The sequence below is a fragment of the Lactuca saligna genome, chromosome 4, assembly GCF_052625555.1.
Source record: "Lactuca saligna cultivar CGN05327 chromosome 4, ASM5262555v1, whole genome shotgun sequence".
NCBI classification, from domain to species: domain Eukaryota; kingdom Viridiplantae; phylum Streptophyta; class Magnoliopsida; order Asterales; family Asteraceae; genus Lactuca; species Lactuca saligna.
Window position 1 is genome coordinate 278815994 of NC_136420.1, and position 8191 is coordinate 278824184.

Here is an 8191-nt window from a genome sequence, read left to right on the forward strand (position 1 = left end):
TTTTTAAACACACATATGAGCTATCTAAGGAAAGGTGTATGAGTTTGAGAAGCTTAGAAAAAGGCTTATCTAAGCATATCATATTAGAAATATGAACTTTGGAAGTCAATAAGGAATGTTTTCTAGAAGTCCAACTGTTTTCTAAATATGTGTCAATGCTAGTGGGAGCATAAATGTTATGCTGGTATGGATATAATCATCATGTTAGTGGAGCATGATTATTATTTTTAGTATTGCAAGTTAGCAATATTAATTATAGAAAATAAAAGGTTTCACTTTGCAAAGTTGCAATGGTTGATGAATTGTTTTTCTATAACTAAGGGAGATAATATTATACTTCGTTTCAAAATGTAAAAGCTTGGATCGAGAAATTTTAATCGAATTTAGTCAAAGGACATATATGGATATTATGTTGAAAAGATTCAACATAAAGGACTTCTATATACGACAATATTATAGCAAGAAACTGGTAAAGTATCACGTTTTTCACCATGAATCGTGTCTCATACGCTTCGGGTATACGGTCGATTGCATATGTTGTAATATTCGAACGTTCTAAATTTTCCAAATGTCTAGGGCATTAAGAAACAAAAAGGACTAGAACTGGATTTTACTAAATTAATTAAAACAACTGTCAAGGACAATCTAAGGTTCGCCAAGGATTGGTCGCTTGTGAACAGTTGGAATTGATGGACCGTATTAACATTATTATGAATTGATAAGAATCTACATAAAATGAGTTGTCATATGGAAAATATGGAAATGTTTCCGTATTGGGAGTTGGAATTTAAGAATGCATGTCTATATTAGAAACTTTTATATAAGAAGGATGTTCAAGGGAATGTACTTTGAATGTGAGACTTCTTATCTATGGAATTTCCCTGTGACAATCTCCAATAGAGCACTTTGTAATATCATTGGTAAAGCCTTGGTGGCTTTGGAATTGTGACATTGCGAAAGGATCATTGCATAAAACATTATAATCTAGCATATTCTAATAGTGACAAGAATATTGTACTCTTACACTAACAATAAGGATTAGGAGTTGTGAAATAAGTATCATTGGAAATGTGTTCAATTGATCTATTTCATAAAGTAAGGACCATAGGTAAACATAGTGTGCATGCTTGGAGCATGGGACAACTGTTGTTATAATTCAAGTAATAAGTTGATTACCGAAAACATTATACAATGAATAATGAGTAATCGATATGGTGATTAAATAAAGGTGTCTTATATATACTCAAAACTTTGGGGCCATATAGGATTAAGTATTATTCATGTGTTTCACTTAGCATGTTTTGACTTCCTAAATAATAAGATTATTCAAACCATCCAAGGTCGATTATACTTTGGAAGTAGGTTTGAAAGAAGACTATCACGAATCCATTTATAGATTATCTAAAGTGTTTAGACATAACACAAGTTTGCTGCAGAGTTCATGAGTGCTGCTATAAGATTAGAGTATTGGATTAAACCCACGCTCACTTGGATCACTTCATGGATGTTATCACGAGTGATTAGTAAGACAATGACGTGTTAGTTGTATTCTGCAAGTCAGTTGCACATTGATAATATGTAAATGCACCAGTAACTTATTGCTATAAAACATATTGTTGTGTGTGCTTTGATGAGTAGGTACAAGCAAGCATTTGAGTCAAAGTTTATCCGTTCCTTATACCCAAAGTGGGATAAAAGCGATATCTGTAGGCCCCTCGATGATTTAGTGATGACACCCTAAGCGCTTGGCCAAGTTGGGACTAAGTTGATGTGTTCAATTGTAGTCTGTTGTTAGTTGTCATAAATCGAAAATTGGGAAACAACACATGAACAAAGAGTATGATTTAAATCCATGTCTCAGTTCATACGATATCTTGAATGGAGGAATATTTGATTCCTTATCTAAAGGATGTGTTACTTGTCACACCCCCAAATCGTAAAATAAACGACAAAAACGTCTGGGGGTGGAGGACGTCATGCATAGTATCACAATAATTGCATCATTGTAATCAAAGTAAACACAACCTTTACAATATAATATGATTATTTACATCTTGTTTGATACAAAGTTTATATACATCGAAAGTATAATAGGTAAAAGGCGTGTCTCTATAAGCTCCATCTTCTCAAAAGCTGGCAAGAGTACTTGTCTACTATTGTCCTGAGAATACAAGCGATTTTGAAAACATATCAGCATAAATCTGCTGAGTTCATAAGCATGTTTTTTGTAATGAAAACTAGTCGCTAAATTTGTGTAAAAGGTTGTTTGCTATTGTATGTAAAGTATGATTCGTTTTGAACACCCTTACTACTACCAGTATGTAAGGTACGTTCTGTTCGAAAAAACATGGTTATGACTAGTATGTAAAGTACTATAGTTTAACTGGGAAAATCCCTTCTTTTCCCTTATGCGTGTTGTTGCTTTAATGATTCCGAAATGGTGAGGCATAAATATAATCCATACATATGTGATTAAAGCAATTGTTCGTGAGCAGTGTATTATTACGTAAATGTGCCATTACTATTGGCGAGTTTTATGCCCATACTAAACTTGATACAACGTGAATCGGACGCCGATATCATTTATGATTTTGTCACCCGTAGACCTACTGGTCTGACTGTAGCTAGCAGTAAGGTGCAGGATAGTAAATCCCGTATAGATCTACATACAAAAGCCACACATTCCCCCAGGAAACTGTGGTTCATAAGGGTAGTCCTCCAGTTAGTTAACATTGTAAGCGCCCAAGGACTTGTTTCCCGACTTTGTTAACGACTTTAAAAGTAATAATATGTAATACGTAATGTTCCTTTATACTTAAATTTGATGTATGCCTTGAAGAGTAATAATAATTATTCTTAAATAATTATTAAATGTTGTACTCTTGTAATGTGTGTCATAAACTAAATATGTCATACTTTATTTGTTCAATCGTGTAAGTAGTTTGTATCTGTAAAAACAGTAATAAATTTCCCAAACTATACCTATTATAGTTTGACTGTTATGTTTGTGAAACTGTTCTGAAAACTATGCAATTAAATTTCGAAAATGTCCCTTATGCTCCGCATAATACAAAAGGGATAAAGTATCTAAATGCTTTATGAAAACCATTGATTTTGAGAAATTGCATGGGTTTTCATTCATTGTAAACCTTTACGTTTGGCTCGTATCCCCCCCCCCACTGAAAACATTTAAAAACCTTAAAAGTGTAGGGGTATGAACTCACTTTTTCATGTGGGATTTGAATGTATGGTCGATAGGAATGTTGTGTGTCAAATGAATCCTCAGACTCAAACGGATACTATTAACATATAGTAGCACATATATGTATTAGATTAGGGTAGAAAACCATCAGTTAGGGAAGGAAACCACCTTAGAGACTAGGAAATGCTTGAAACTAAGAGTTAGAATCACATGCGATTAAAGGAGCAGAGTTTGCGGCCGCACAAAGGGGTGTACAGTCATGGGTTTTTGGCCCAATGAGTTTACATCCCAAGAGGTTTTCGGCCCATGGGTTTACTGCCTAATGGGTGTACGTCCAATGAGTTTGCGACCATAAACTCATGAGGAGGGTTGCAATTTGGGGTATTTTAAGGCCTTTTCTAGCCCCTTGGAAGTGTTCTGAGCCCCATATATAGCTTTAGGATGCGTTTAAGGACAATAATCGACCAACCCCCAGGGTTTGCGGCCATTGAGGGGTGTACGGCCGTAAACCCTCCATGATCATGGATTTTGGGTCGATTTTAAGGTGAAAAACAAGCATTTCTAGTAGATAACAATCATAGGAAGCGGTTACTTACTATTAGGAAGCTTGAAATTGGGTTTTTAGCCACTAAGAACTAGTGTGTGTTCTTGGTGAGAGATGAAGATCTAGAAAAAGATGAGATTAATGAGATAGGAACACGGATTTACCACTAGATAGAGGAATGAAACTCAATTCAAGGTGGAGAAACACTTACAATCTTGAAGATCTTGAAGAAAATTCGATGGATGTAAAGAGAGAGACAGAGTAGAGAGAGAAAGATTTTGAAGTGAGTAAAGTAGTAAATTAAGGCCAAGCATCCTTTATATAGGGCTGAGTTTTCGGCCAGGGGGTGGGTGGGGGTGTACGGCCGTAAACTCCTGTTTGCAGCCTTACACTCCTCTTGAAGGGGTGTTCGGCCCAGATGCTAAGTTATGACTTAGAAAACCCGTTTCTTGAATCCAAACCATGATTGTACTGAACTTTGAATATTCAATTGGCTTCCAACCAATGTTAAACGATGGTAGAAATAATTCTGACTTGATAAATTTTAAACGGTTGCACAAAAGAAATTTCGAGTTTTCATATCATCCCCCCGATAGAGGGAATTTCATCCCGAAACTCAAACATAGAATACAAATCACGGACTCGAAAATAGATGCGGATATTTTTGTTTCATTGAATGTTCATGCTCCTAAGTGAATTTAGGTCCCCGCTTGGCATTCCAGCGAACCTTCACTATTGGTTTGCGACTTTGCTTTGTTCGTTTGATCTCCCGATCCATGATTTTGATTGGTTCTTCCACGAAGCTATGGTTCTCGTTGATTTCAATCTTATTGAGAGGGATCATAATGGTTTCGTCGGATAAACACTTTTTAAGATTTAAGACGTGGGAGACGGGATGAATGTTGCTAATCTCTTGAGATAAACAAAGTTTGTACGCTACGAGACCGATCCTAGCGAGGATCTCGAAGGGTCCTATATATCTTGGATTTAGCTTTCCACGCTTTCCAACGTGTATCATGCCTTCCCAGGGCAAGACCTTCAATAGAACATAGTCTCCAACCTGGAACTCTAAGGGTTTTCGTCTCTTATCGGCGTAGCTCTTTTGTCGATCTCTCGAACCTTTTAGTCATTATCGGATTTGTACGATCTTTTCTATAGTTTCACGGATGATTTATGGGCTTGTAAGAGTGTTGTCGGGGACTTATCCCTAGGGTAGCTGTGTGTCACCCACCTCATCCTATCACAGAGGGGATTTACACTTACGGCCATAGAGAGCTTCAAACGGCGCAACCTTAATGCTGGTATGATAACTGTTGTTGTAGTAGTTTTCCCACAACTTACCAAAGTCGATGACACATGCTCTCAACATGTCTTCCAAGGTTTGGATGGTCCTCTCACTCTACCCATCTGTTTGAGGATGGTAAGATGTGCTCATATCCAACTTAGTTCCAAGAGCCTTCTACAATGACTGCCAAAATCTCGAGGTAAACATGCTATCTCGATCGGAGATGATGGACACAGGTACACTGTGCAAACGAACTATCTATTGGATCTAAATTCATGCGAGTCTTTCCATTTTGAATGTTTATTTGATTGTTAGGAAGTGGGTGGATTTGGTTAATCGATCAACAATTACCCATATGGTATCGTACCCACTCGGAGATTTGGGTAATTTAGTGACAAAATTCATAGTAATCCTTCCCACTTCCACTCAGGTATCTCTGGTTGCTGGAGCAGACCTGAGGGCTTTTGGTATTAAACCTTCACCTTGATGCAAGTCAGACACTTGCCCACGAAGGTAGTGATCTCTGTTTTCATGTTTGGCCACCAATACAGCTTTTTGAGGTCCAGATACATATTATCCGAACCTGGGTGAATGGAGAATCTAGTCTTGTGAGCTTTGTTCATGACAACCTCTCTGTAACCACCGAACTTTGGGGTCCAGATCCGGTTCATGAAGTAATAGGCTCCGTCTCCCTTGACCTCTAAGTTCTTCTCCATTCCTCTCAAGGCTTCATCAGCCACGTTCTCTGATTTTATGGCTTCCAATTGAGCCTCTCTAATCCATGTAGATAAATGGGAATGGATGGTCATTTTCAGTTCCTTCACCGTACAGCCTAAGTACTCTTTCCGGTTGAGGGCACCCACCACCACATTGGCCTTGTTGGGATGGTAACGTATTTCACACTCATAATCACTGAGTATCTCTACCCATCTCCGTTGCCTCATGTTCAACTCCTTCTGGTCGAAAATGTATTGAAGGCTTTTATGGTGGGTGAAGACTGTGCACTTAGTTCTGTAAAGATAATGCCTCCATATCTTCAATGTGAAGATAATTTCTCCCAAATCTAGGTCGTGAGTTGTATAATTGATTTCGTGTGTGTTCAGCTGTCTTGAGGCATAGGCGATAACCTTTCCCCGTTGCATGAGGACATAACCTAAGCCCTGATTGGATGCATCACAGTAGACAACGAAGTCCTCCGTCCCTTCGAGCAAAGATAGGATAGGTGTGCTGCATAGGGCCTGATTCAATGTTTGGAACGTAGTGTGACAACCCGAAGTCGTCCCATCGTTGTAACCCGTTCCGTTGTTTAAAAAAAAATTCATCATCTTAAATTATTTTTGTTTCGTTTCTAAATTAAGTCATTTTGAGTTTGTTTATGACTTAATAATTGTCGAAACGTATTAGAAACTTGTGGAAATGCCCCAAGTTATTATTTAGAAAAATAATAATTTATTCCGTCAAGTTATAAAACAATTAAGTCGGGTACGACCAAAAATCCCCGCTTATCGTCAATATCGGGTAGAATTCCTCTGGGCCACAAACTCAACCCCTATATACAGGATTAAGTTACATCATTTTGAGGCTTTTACTCTCTCTCTAAAAAATTTCTCTCACTAATCTCTCTTTCTCTGTAGAACTCGAAATTGGTCCAAAAGCCTCCTTTCAAGCCTCAATTTGGTAAGCAATCTACCCTAACTTGTTATCTAACTTGTTTGACATGCAAATTCATGTTTGAAACTTCCAAAAACACCCAAGAATAAGTGTTTACGGTCTAGAGACCCTCCCAAAACCGTGAACACCCCTTGAGAGGGTTTTGAAGCCCCAAAACTTCTCCAAATCACTTCTAGTGCTTAGATAAGACCATTAGACTTGCATGCATGAGTTTAGGACCCCAAAATCACACCAAATGAGGCATGGACATGATTTTATGGTCCAAGAACATGCTTGGACCGTAAACCCTCATTCATAGACCTTAAACACCTTTTAGGGTGTTAGTTTTCCCCTAAACACCTCCAATGAACCTCCATGAATGCATAGAACCTTATAACCCTTCAAGTGATGCACCAAAACATACATAAATGGGACAAACTAGAGTTTACGGTCCAAGAACATTCTTAGACCGCAAAATCAAGTTCTTAGACCATAAACTCAAGATCTTAGACCATAAACTCTTCAAATGGGTGTTAAAGTGCCTTTAACACCTTGTATGGCTTGGAATTGAACCTAGAACCTTGTATGCTTAACCTTCAACCACAAAAATGCATGATTCGTGGACAAACATGAGTTTAAGGTAGTAAACTCATGTGTTTAAGGTAGTAAACTCGCCAAGAGCATCTTCATAAACCGTAAACTCCTTTTCCAAGGCCCTTTCAAGTCCCAATCACTTCCTAAGCCGTAGAATCAACCCTAGAACTTTCCTTTGTGCATTGTAAGAACATTTAGCATCCAAGAACACATCACCCATGAGTTTACAGCCGTAAACTCATGGGAATGTGGTCATAGGACCGTAAACTTCCATAAGAGATTACTTTTGAAGAGTAAACTCTTTATCTTTGCCCATCACACCCTTAGATGCTACCCGGACCACTCCTAACACCTAATTAGAGTGTTTTCGCATCTTGGAGTGTAAAAGCTTATCTAATTAGTGATTTAAAGTCTAATTAGATACATTTCTGTATCATTTCATATTACATAGGAACCTCGCACGTTTTCAAGCCTCGATCCGACGTTTAGCATTCTAGTCGACAACTTTCCTCGTCTGGTGAGTTCATACCCCTACTCTTTTTCAATGGGTTTTCAATGTTTTCAGGGGGGGAATACAAGAAAAAGTACAAGAATATCTTGTACTTAAATTCATTATTTCATTTAAATGGTTTCATAATCCATACACTTTTAAGAATTGAAAACATATTAACAAACGGTTTAACTTATAGAATTGTTATTCAAACCTATTTCAATTGTTATTATATAGTGTTATATTTTATACTTCACAATTGATTTTTCACACTTTTACTGATAGAAATCATAGAACATTTGTATTGTCCTTAATAAAACACCCCTTAGGATCGAGTGTGAAGGACAGGTATCATTAGAACTTAGTCAGTCATAGATACTACTCTCCCTAGACGCGAGAGTAAAGAGTAATCATAAAGATTGGAGA